We start from the raw sequence: 11981 nt of genomic DNA, 5'->3' as shown, positions 1-11981 counted from the left end.
GAAAGGGCAGCAGGTATAATAGGAATACTTGAAGAAGTAACATTTTTTTTACTTTGTAAAATTATGTTTTTAGTGTATCCATTTCTCCTTAATTGTTGCCGTACCTAATTTTGGTTCCCATGGGAACCCAGACATGGATTTTCCTCACCCCTCTGGGCTTCCACAAACTAAAATGGTCCACAAGGGAGTCTTCAAGAACTGCTTCAAAATTCTCATTCATCAGGTGGTTGAGGACAACGAACACTTGGTAGGATTGCTCAGTGCCAGGTGCTGCGCTTGGCATTGTGGGGAAGGAAGGGAACAAGATGTAATGCTTACCAGAGAGGAGAGAGGGCTGTTGTTACACAAATCGTTTCACTACAGTGTAATATGTGATGTGATAGGCTTTGCACAAGTTGTTCAGAGAGAGAGATCAAGAAAGCTTCTGGACAGACAATGCCTAAATTGTGTTTGAAAACTGTCGTGGAATTAGCCCCCAAAAGAGTTGGGAGTAAAGACAGGAAAGAAATCTCTTGGATCAATTGTCAATTATTTTCCTATTTCAATTCAAAAATATTAAGAGTTGACACACACAAGGGAAAAACAAAACTGAGAGAAAAATTAAGCCTCAGAAAAGTAAAACGTGCAGTCTACTCGCTGCTTATGCCTCTGCCAAGGTCTAGGTAAAGAAAATGTGAACTATGCCAACAAAATAAATAAGTAAATAAATAATTCTTATACATTGACTATCTTAGGTTTTTCCAGATAAAAAGGGACTGGTGTTCTTCAAAAGACATCCAGTTAATCTACAGCCATTTAAAAATTAACAAAATCTTTTGTAACCATGTCTCAACAACACGTAGGGGAAAACTGATCCCAGGGACCTTCAAACTCCTTCTTTTCCTGCTTTCTCCCAGCTACCTCCTGTAATGCAGGGCCTTCCTTCCAGGTTCTCGGCCTCTTTTCCCCCAAATCCTCGTGTCCTTTTTGTTTCCCTCATGCACATCACTTCTTTCTGATCCTGCACTCTATGCTCCTCAGAATGATAGGTCGGATTTCCCTTCTGGGGTGGAGGGAGGCCTTCCAAAGCTAATTATCTTCTTTCTGTCACATGCTTATTAATAGAACTAATAGACCTCAAGTCTAATGTGGACATAGAATCCTAAGATGTGAGAAGCAGGAAAGAAATCCAGGATCTTAGTATAATGGTCTCTCTTTACAGGTGAGAAATCTGAGGTGCTTGGATGGGAGACCAAAGTGGCTTCTCAGGGCCAGGATCCACCTGATAAGTGAGGCCACGTGTTCTCATTCAAACAGCTCAACTCCCTTGAATGAGGCTCAGAACTCCACTTCCTTCTCTTGAATTCTAGTCCCCAGAAGCTCCCATGGAGTCACCGTCTGATCACAATGCTACCTTAAAGGTTCTCCGCATGGAGCCAGAACACATCATTTCCCTTCTATTTTTACATTTGGATATGGCAATGACACTTTTAACAAGTTGCCTTCCTTGTTGGCATTTTTCTTGATTCTTTCCCCCAACTACCCAAAATAATTAAATGCATAATAACATGGAGCAAAATGTATAGAATCCTCCAACTGCCTATTCTTGGTTGTCATCTGCCAAATAAAAGACTTGCCTTTAGCAAAGTTAACTCTGTAGGAAGAATGTTTAGAACAAATGATAATAATAATGTGCTGGGCACTGAGCCTACAGGTTTGCAAGCGAAGACAAATTTAAGCCTTACAACCCTTCTGTGAAGGAGGTGCCTCAATGTTTCCATAGCACAGGTGAGCAGAGGTTTGGAGAGGTCAGCTTCAAGTCAGAGGTTAGAGCCAGCATCCAAGTCCAAGTAGAATTACATCCACGTACAGTAGAGTTAAAGTTTGAGTTCCTGAAATCTCCGTTTTACTCATCAAAAGACAATAACTCGATTCAAAGGGGTAGTTGTTTTATATCCTCAGTCCCACAGTCTGTGCATTATCAATGGATATAACAAGCAGGAGCAGTTTCCATTGTGCATAGAACCCTGAGAAGAGATTAGTCTCAGGGGACTCTTTCCTTTGCGCTGTGAGAAGTCTCATTAGAAAGCCTGGCCAGGGTAGATCAACCCAAGTGCCACCAGAGACGGTTTCAATATCTTATTAATTCCTGTCCTGCAACTCTGTCTGCTGACTCCTCTCTTCCCTCCGGCATGTGTCTGCTCAAAATCTTTTTGGATTCTTGAGTCAACGGCTAAAGTCAATCCTTCCTTAGCAGGTCGCCTGGACTCACTGGTTATACACACGCATGTGCACACATGCACAACACACACTATGATCTGCCTCTTCTGCTTCACAATTCATTGTTAATGTTTTCTGATTCAAGTACTAACTAAAAGCTATCTCTACATTTCTTTAAGGATTATTACAACTCTGCTTGTTCATTAATGTTTAATGAGAGTTATAGATAAAAGGGATTATAGTCACTATTAAGTAACTAGGTTTTAATCAGGAACACAAGCATAACATTTTCTTTTTCCGGTCATAAGCCCAGAGAGAAATCCAAATAGTGGTAACAAATGATTGTTTGAGGTAATGCATTTTCCTGTAATTCTTTTGTGGATATAATGACTTAACCCAACAGATGGCTCTCAAGGAAGGATTTCAGGCCTGATGGTGGCCATCTATACTCTTAGTATTAAAAATACAAATAATTCCTTCACTTCAATCTCTCACCCAAGGTCTTAATGCATAACTTTCAAGTGCTTTGGAGGCATTGTTTTTTAGATGTCCCCAGTCAAAGCAATTGAATACATTTAAAGCTGTTATCTCGAATGGTGCTGTTCAACCTGGTGGATGTGTAGTTACTGGGCACATGAAATGTAGCTAGTCTGAACTGAGACATACTGTAAGTGTAACACACACTCAACCTCAAAGACCGGGTACAAGAAAGAGCGCAAAATATCTCATGAATGACTTTTTTATTGACTACATGCTGGGATGATACGTGTAGGTATGCAATTAAATACATTATTAAATTTCACCAGTTTTTTTTTGTTTGTTTGTTTTTTACTTTTTAAAATGTGGCTCTTAGAGAATTTCAGATTATATATGGGGCTTGTATATTTATTTCTATTGGACAGTGCGGTGCTAAAACATCGGAACTGAGAGAGACTGTTTAATCCCAACCCATATTCTATGAATGAAGAGTGCTAATGATAACTCATTATTGAGGTTTGCATGCCTAAACACGTGCCTTTGCACTGACGTGTGTTATCTCATTTAATCCTCTGAGGTTGGTACCCTGGTTACACCCATTTTAGAGATGAGGTCTGTGGAGGGCAAGCAGCTTGGCCAGTGTCACATAGCTCGTGACTTGGGTGCCCTGCAGAGCCTCAATTCCTGTGAATGATGGAATACACAAGTACTTCCCAAGACACAGATGCCAGGTGTATGTCTCCATGGTTTCCCCTCATTGAATCTATTCCCTGGCAGTCACCGTACAATGGATTCACTCCTCAACTATCTTTGCTTCCAACTGTGATCTCATTTTTTCCGTTGTAAAGAATATATGCCCAATTTAAAGAAAAAAGTCATTCCCTTGGAGTAAGAACCTCTATAATTACTATAAAATCGATTTTCTTTACTATCAAAGGCAAAGGCAAGTGGCAAAAGGTAAAGCTGGAATCAAATATGAGTTCCTGTTCTGCCTAGAGCGGCATCTCGTCCAGGCAATGAGAGCATGCGCACATAGCCACATGCACGCACACCCATCTGAAATCACTCTTCCCAGACCCTGTAGACAGTTACAGTGCAGTTAGATCTTAGACCTGGTCTCCAACGTTAACTGAAAGGTGAAAACAACAGCTGGGCACAAAATGACAGCGTCAGTAAATCTCCTTAGAAAGAACGACATTGGAAACCAGCATGCCTTCTCAGAGTAAACCCAACTCAGCCGATTTCTTCTCTAGCTGAGAATGGATTGTTGCTTCTTTAGTTGAGTTCAGATAATGTTGTCTGTCTGTATTGCAGAGACACGTTATATGAAAAGTACAACACACTTAGCACAGTGAGATGTTCATGTCCGGAGAGATACATGAAAACTGAGAGCAAATGAGGGAAAAGCCGTTCATTCCTAAGCGTGCTAAGTCTCTCAGTCATATACATCATTGAGTAGAACAGAAGACAGAATTGCCCCTACAGATTTCAGTTGTTGCTCTTCCTTCCTCTATTTTTTTTTTACAAGCATGTAAAATTAAATTCATGTAAATTAAATACACACGCATATTACCTCCCAGCCCCTCTGGTAAATAATATTGGCATCTTATGGGTTTATCATGCCTAATGTCACCAAGGAAGGGATTTTTGTGATAGTAGGGTGGGAAGTATTTATCTTTGGTGGGCTTGGAGAACTCATGAGTCCATTCACTATTCTCAGAAGAGTGGCTTAGTGTCCTCTTTGTCCCAGATGCTATCTCAGGTACTGAAGAGTCAGAAATGAATTAAGAAAGCATCTCGGGATTTCAGCCACTCAGAAATTTTTAAAGATTTTCTCATTTTAAAAAAATAAGTGCCCAGGAATGTTATGGGTATTGTCCCTAAGGGGTCAGATGTATAGTTGACACTTTCTATTATTGCCATTATTATCATTATCATTAGAAAAAGGAGATGGCAGAGACTAGGAGGAAAAGGAACTTTGAAAAAATTCCTAGCACCTGATGGGTCTGACTGGAGAAGGCAGTGTGGCAGAGTGGAAAGACGTTTGAGGATCAGAGAAGGCATGGTCTGTATTTTAAGGATTTACAAGGAAAGGAGTTAGAGAGACTGGAATGGCAAATTGTTGCTTTTCGCTTTTTAAAGCATTTTTTTTTAATTGCATGGGACCAATGCAGGCAAGAGAACTCATCCTTTGATGAACTAGTGTCAATCTTATCTGGGAATCCTGCTCTTTAAATAATTTTGCTGTGTAGCTTTCCAAAAGTTTAAAAACATTGATCTTGTCCAATTAGCTCGTTCTTTTCAGGCTATAAGACAAAGCCTAGAAAGTGGGCTATCAAATTACCAGTTTATTTGCCAAGTAAATGTTTAACTTAAAAAAAAAATCTTTTTGCTTCATTTTCCACTTAAGATCTTGATATTTTCTTCATGTTTAAAAGCTAATTGGCTGACTCATTTCAAAGGCCCCTCTTTGATTTTGCATTTTTAATTGGGAGTTTATTATACTTGCTGGTGCCAGCACGAGAGGGTATCTACATCAACTTTGTACCCTCTGTTTTCTCTCCTCAGGGTACTTTATGACCCAGGCGGCCCTTCTGGATTAAGAAGATACTGGAAGCTATAAAACACACAAAGCCAGGCTTTGTTGTCACCTGACTGTGCAGAAGGACCCTGGCCCTGAGTGTTGCCACCTCATGCCCCCATCACATACTCCTCTGTTTTCTCCACTCCTCTTTCCAGTCCATCCCTGGATAGAGGGTGAAAGAAGTCAGAGCAAAACCTGGCTGTCCACCTGGCTGTCCAGGGCTAGCTGTCCGGGGCTAGCTGTCCGGGGCTAGCTGTCCATACACGGAACTGAGTTGCTGGGTACCTATGAGCATGTCTGTTTACCAGGCGTAGTCAACCTTTTTATACCTACCGCCCACTTTCGTATATCTGTTAGTAGTCAAATTTTCTAACCGCCCACAGGTTCCACAGTAATGGTGATTTATAAAGTAGGGAAGTCACTTTACTTTATAAAATTTATAAAGCAGAGTTACAGCAAGTTAAAGCATATAATAATAATGACTTACCAAGTACTTCATGTCAGATTTTCGCTAAGTTTGGCAGAATAAATCTTTATAAAACAACTTACTATAGTTAAATCTATCTTTTTATTTATACTTTGGTTGCTCTGCTACCGCCCACCATGAAAGCTGGAGTGCCCCCTAGTGGGCAGTAGGGACCAGGTTGACTACCACTGGGTTAGACTGTGTGGAACACACTCTCTGCTTTAGCAGGTTTGGTTCAGGCCACACCTGTCGCAGTGAGCCCTGAGAGTGTGGCCCTTGGCGTGACTGTGAGGACAGTCCGATTTGCCTTTGGAGCCCGGCTGCTCCATCTCCTGTCGCTCTGAGCCCAGGTGCGCTACATCATATTCGTTAGTCTCCCTCAACCCAGCGGACGCCAGCTGGTGCTCCCAATAGCTATGTTCTCAATGCCCAGGACTCTTTTCAATGAAAAAAATATATATATTTAAAACACTTGGAAGGAAGCCTATTGCTTTTGTTCCTGATTACCAAGTAAGACATACTCAATGTAAAATATTTGAGAAATGCTGACAAGTAAAAAAAAAAAAAGAAAAGGGATGATCTATGACTGTGTTACCCAGAGACAAGCATTGCTAATATTTTGTGAAAGTCCTCTTAGATTTTTAACCCTTTACTACAGGCTCTTACATGTGCTGTTATGCATCCTGTTTTCTTTTTTTTTTCTTAATAATATTTTGTGAGTATTTTTCCATATCATCTAATAGTCTATGAGATCGTGTTTGGATATGTTTGTGTGTATGCCCATGTACACAATGCTTTCTAGTGATTGTCCCCATAATTCAAAACCTCCCGTAGACAGAGAACTGTACAAGATTCCCGGATAGCATTAGTCTTCATTTGCGGCGGCCATGGAACCCCCACAAATCATACACTTTGATGGTTTACTGCTTACTCTGGGGCTTCCCTTTGTCTAATTGCATTGTCTCCATTGTCGACTTTTTTCATCAAAGTTTAAAAAAATAAATAATGCAGTGACAGTCATCTGCCTGGAGTCTCACTACCCAGGATTCAGTTATCTCTAGAGAAAAGAATTTTTTTTAGCTCACCTATTGAGGCTGTTTAATTTGCAAATTACAGAAAAATCATCTGTATTGGTTAACAATAGATTTACTGAATATAATAAGAAAAGCACAAATTAAGAGTAGCTTAAACATTTATCATTTATTTTCTCAGGAAAAGGAAGCCTGGAGATACTCAGTCCATCTTTGCTTTGGAGGCTCCCTGTTCATGGGGACCAAGGCTCTGCTATTTTCCTGGATTGCAAATGCCTGTTGCTAGAACTCCTCAGTTCCAGCAACTCAGAAGGAGTAAGGAGCATGAGAAATACGACCTGCACTCACCGTATCAAGAACCTCGAAGGAGTCTTTCTGGAAGTTCCTACAAAACAGCTGTTAAAATTTCATTGGCGGGACCTTATGCATGTACTGAGAATCTGGGAATGTGGTCACTTACTTGGTACTAGTGCCTCAGTGAATAAAATTGGGGTTTTACTACCCATTGAAGTAGATGAAAACTAGGCAATCAGAAAACATATTGCTTTACATAACTGACTAGTTCAATGGTCATCTGGGGCTTCAGGTGCAGTTTGATCTAGCCGCTGACAACATACATCATCCAGACTTCTGTTCAATTTCTCAGAGATTCTCTGGCTCATTCTCCTCATTCATTGTTTTTACCCCCAGACTGGCTCTCCCTGGCTGTAGCATTTCAAATATTGTATCCTTACCCCACACTGTTCAGAGAAGGAGGGAAACATTCTTTCTGAACCTTCTCACAGGAGAGCAAAAGTATGTGGTCCTCAGGCTCCTAACAAAGTCTCTTCGTGCATCACTGCCTTAAAATGAGCCACTTGCTTATGCCTGTATTAATCATTATGACCAGGTAGACGGGATGTGCTGATTGGGTTGTGCTGATCAAGGTCATCCCTAGGACTAGCAATGGGCTAAGCTTCCTGAAAACATAAGTTGGCTGGGTGGGGAAGGCGTGAGTACTGTACATGAAAACAGGTGTAGTTCTATAGAGAAACCAGCGTTCACTACATCCCTTCTGGAAACCTCTTTCTTCTTTCTATGCAACATGCTTCCATAGCTATTTCTCAAGCTCTGTTGTTTACTGAGCACCCAATATCACAGTCTCAGCTCTTTCGTGGTCACCTCTGCAACTTTAAATAGTGCAGTCCAACCTTCAGCGCTCATCCCATTAACCACAGGGACGGCTATCTCTTGACTCCTATGTTGTGTGATGGCGACTTTGAAGTTCCTTCATCCATTCATCATACCTTCCCATTTTTATCTCTCCAGGTTTGCCAGTTGTACCTTTGCCTATATAATGTTGACAGTGAGAAATGACTTTCCTAGCTAAGTCTTCTTAAATGCCCATAGGCTGATTCTAGAAGTCTGAAACAGAAAGCAACATTTACATCATTATGGCTATATAACTGTTGTCTCTGAAGTCCCAAAGAGTATGCTAGGTTACATTTCCTTTTCAGGTGGTCACAGAAGTCTGTGCCACTGAAGGTCAAATCCTTTTTTTTTTTTTTTTACAGAGACAGAGAGAGAGTCAGAGAGAGGAATAGATAGGGACAGACAGACAGGAACGGAGAGAGATGAGAAGCATCAATCATCAGTTTTTGGTTGTGACACCGTAGTTGTCCATTGTTTGCTTTTTCATATGTGCCTTGACCATGGGGCTACAGCAGACCAAGTAACCCCTTGCTCAAGCCAGCGACCTTGGGTCCAAGCTGGTGAGCTTTGCTCAAACCAGATAAGCCCGCGCTCAAGCTGGCAACCTCAGGGTCTCGACCTGGGTCCTCCGCATCCCAGTCCGACGCTCTATCCACTGCGCCACTGCCTGGTCAGGCTCCTTTTGTTTGTTTTTTTGTTTTTTGTTTTTTTTTTTCTGAAGCTGGAAACGGGGAGAGACAGTCAGACAGACTCCCGCATGCGCCCGACCGGGATCGACCCGGCACGCCCACCAGGGGCAACGCTCTGCCCACCAGGGGGCGATGCTCTGCCCCTCCGGGGCGTCGCTCTGCCACAACCAGAGCCACTCTAGCGCCTGGGGCAGAGGCCAAGGAGCCATCCCCAGCGCCCGGGCCATCTTTGCTCCAATGGAGCCTTGGCTGTGGGAGGGGAAGAGAGAGACAGAGAGGAAGGAGAGGGGGGGAGTGGAGAAGCAAATGGGCGCTTCTCCTATGTGCCCTGGCTGGGAATCTCGAACCCGGGTCCCCCGCACGCCAGGCCGACGCTCTACCGCTGAGCCAACCGGCCAGGGCCTCCTTTTGTTTTGTAACACCACCAAACACCTTTACCATTTCTGTAAGTTTTAAAAGATGTTATTTAAACAAATTCACCTTTTCCCCTGTAGAGATCTGTCTTTCATGGTCGTGCAGGCCATGTTAGACCAAGTACTGCCATTCCCAGAGCCGTGGGTATCTTACAGCCAGGAGGTAGCTCTGGAGCTCAGAGTAGAATGCTGGGCTGGAGTGCAACTTTTGGGACTTATTATTAATATATAAATGATAATGGAAGCAAGCACCATGGATGAAATAGGTTGGGGATCTGTAGAGAGTGACAGAAAAGGAAGGGCTCTGACATTTCAGGGTTAGCCTGAGACGGAGCTGGCACAAGAGACTGAGCGTTTCAAATCCCGGCAGCTGAGACTCAGTGAGTTGGGGAGTGAGTAGCAAAGGTGATGTTGAACCTTGCACCTGGAACAGGGGTTCTTGCTTCAGAACTCTTGGCAGATGGCACCCAGGCTGTGCGTTGATACCTGCAGTGCTAGACGGCTCCAAATGTTGAGACAGTCTTACACCAACCTGAATTGTCTCTCTCTGCTATCCTGGCCCCTGATCTGCTTTCGCATCAGACATCCAGCCTGATTTGATGGTGTCCCTCTGCAAATGGCTCTCAAAGCAGTATGAGGTCGTTAAGCACACAATAAAACAAGAGCATCAGCCATTTGTGTTGTTTATAGATGGTTGTTGTTATTGTTGTGGTTTTTATTTCATGATTGAGCACAGCTACGATTTTAAAGTCAGACAGCCTGAGTTCTCATCTTGGCTTCGGCCCTTTCTGATCGTGTCATGTCATCTGCATATCAGGTTCCTTAACCTTCCTCAGCACAGGGCCTAGCTAATGGAACATGCTCCATAAATGTGTTATGTAATAATAAAATGATGACAATAAAACAATAAATGCCACAAGCCCCACTTGCCGCCTACGCTTACCTTATTAATTTTCACAATGTGCTGAAATTACCAGTGTCCAATCCTACCTCCTCTAGTTGGCTCTGAGAGCTTTGACAAGAAGGACCCATGTTTTCATTCCTCACGCTCCCCATGGCCGAGCACATACAGGGTCTGCCACATAGAAAAACCAGCAAACGTTTGTGGGACAGATATTTGCCAGCTCCTTAGCTACCTTGGCTGACCTTCTTTAAACCTGAAATCACAGTTCAAATCATCCAGTAGCCATCCCACTAATACCCTTTCTTCTCTGTGAAAGACCCCAAAGGGATCCCACACATGCTCCTGCGATCTAAACCTGTCAGCCATACTCACCTTGTCCCTCTCTGCTCTGACCACCTCCATTGCCACCAGTGCTGCTTGATGACAGGTCACTGCTACCACTACCCATCGTGAGATCACTGGTGTCTGTGCCCAGGAAAGAAACTTCCAGGTTTGTGACTGGAACAAACTGGTACAGGGCAAGGGTGGATGGGCAGTGTGGAGGAGAAACTATTCATATTAACTGAAGCCAGTCAAAACTGTCAGATTAAATAGAATATTTATAATTCATCCCAAAATACCCAAATCCATATTAATATTCAGTTTTGCCATATCCTGAACGTGGTAGTGCTTACACAGCTTTGTGAATCTGTCAAAGCTCCCAGCACTATGCCCTCAAACCCAGAGAATTTTTCTACATATAAATTTAAAAATAAATTGTAAAATTTCCATTGTGCCAGAGTTTTGGCTGGCAGGTCACCCTCATGATGTCTATCTCATTGATTTAGGTGTTCTTGGAAGAGTTTATTTTCTCACTTCCCTTCCTGATAGGCTAAATATTCATTTATTTGAGTTTTATTGATACTAAAACATGAATTAGTTAACGGCCTTTTCAAACGTCAATTGATTAAACCCAATAATATCAGGAAGACTAGAGGACAAAGAACAGCTCAGCACAAAAAGAAAAAGAAAGAAAGGACCAGGAGCCGCTTATCTAGACGGTGATAACTTCTCTTGGCCACCTTTTATCTGCCTCTAGTCTCTGTTGCATTAGGCGGGCAGCTTTTCAGTGTTCAAACAGCAGGTCCATGCAGACTTGGCCAGACAGCAAGTTGCTAAGAACACCCTATCTTGAATTCATGTGTTCTCATACTCTCTTGCTCAATCACGTTAATTCCCTTTGGAATAGATGGACTTCCCGGCAGCTCTTTCCTAGCTAGAGGCAGCCCGAGTTTATCTCCTCCTTCGCTGGCTCCTCACCCACTTGTCAGTAGCAGACATGATGTCACTGCGTCTGGACCACCTGTTCCACTCCACCACCCCTCCTGCACGTGAATCTATTTCTCTCGAAACCACATCCTCTTGTAGAAGTGAGTGATTATCCTTTCATCCACAGGGGCATAGGGGCCCTTGTTTACTGGGCACCTCTGACCCCAGGGAAAGCCCAGAAGCTCTGAACTCAAATCCAGCTGTCCAGTTCATAGATCCATCCATTCATCTCTCACCAAGGCCATGTCTCCTCTAAGCCCCGCTCTTGATGAAGTGCCAAGTCTCTTACCTCCAGGTTTTACTGGAGAGTCAGAGAGTAAGCAAGTAAAAAATACATCACTGAACTAATTGCAGAGTGAGATAAAGGCTATAAGCGACATAAACAGAGTGCTAGGATAGACAATAGTATAAGAGGATGAGGGATAACTGGTCAAGAGGAGAATTCTCTGTAGCAAAGATATTTAGGCGGAACCAGAGGAGAAGCACTGCAGGTCTATGGAGCAGCAAATGCAGAAGTCCCGGGCCAGAAATAACTGTGCAGAACTAGAACCACATAGCCCAGCTGGCTGGGACTCAGCCAGAGGAGGGTATGGTGAGCTGGGGCAAGAGGAGCCGAGTCCAGGATGAGAGCTCCCTGGCGGCCAAGTTGAAGAAGCTCAGCCACGAGCCTTGCTCATCAGGTCTAATTTGGGTTTGGTGGAGAGAAGATAATCAGACAT

The sequence above is a fragment of the Saccopteryx leptura genome, chromosome 6, assembly GCF_036850995.1.
Source record: "Saccopteryx leptura isolate mSacLep1 chromosome 6, mSacLep1_pri_phased_curated, whole genome shotgun sequence".
In the NCBI taxonomy this organism is placed as follows: domain Eukaryota; kingdom Metazoa; phylum Chordata; class Mammalia; order Chiroptera; family Emballonuridae; genus Saccopteryx; species Saccopteryx leptura.
The sequence above is the reverse complement of the archived record's forward strand: the minus strand, read 5'-3'. Positions refer to the sequence as shown.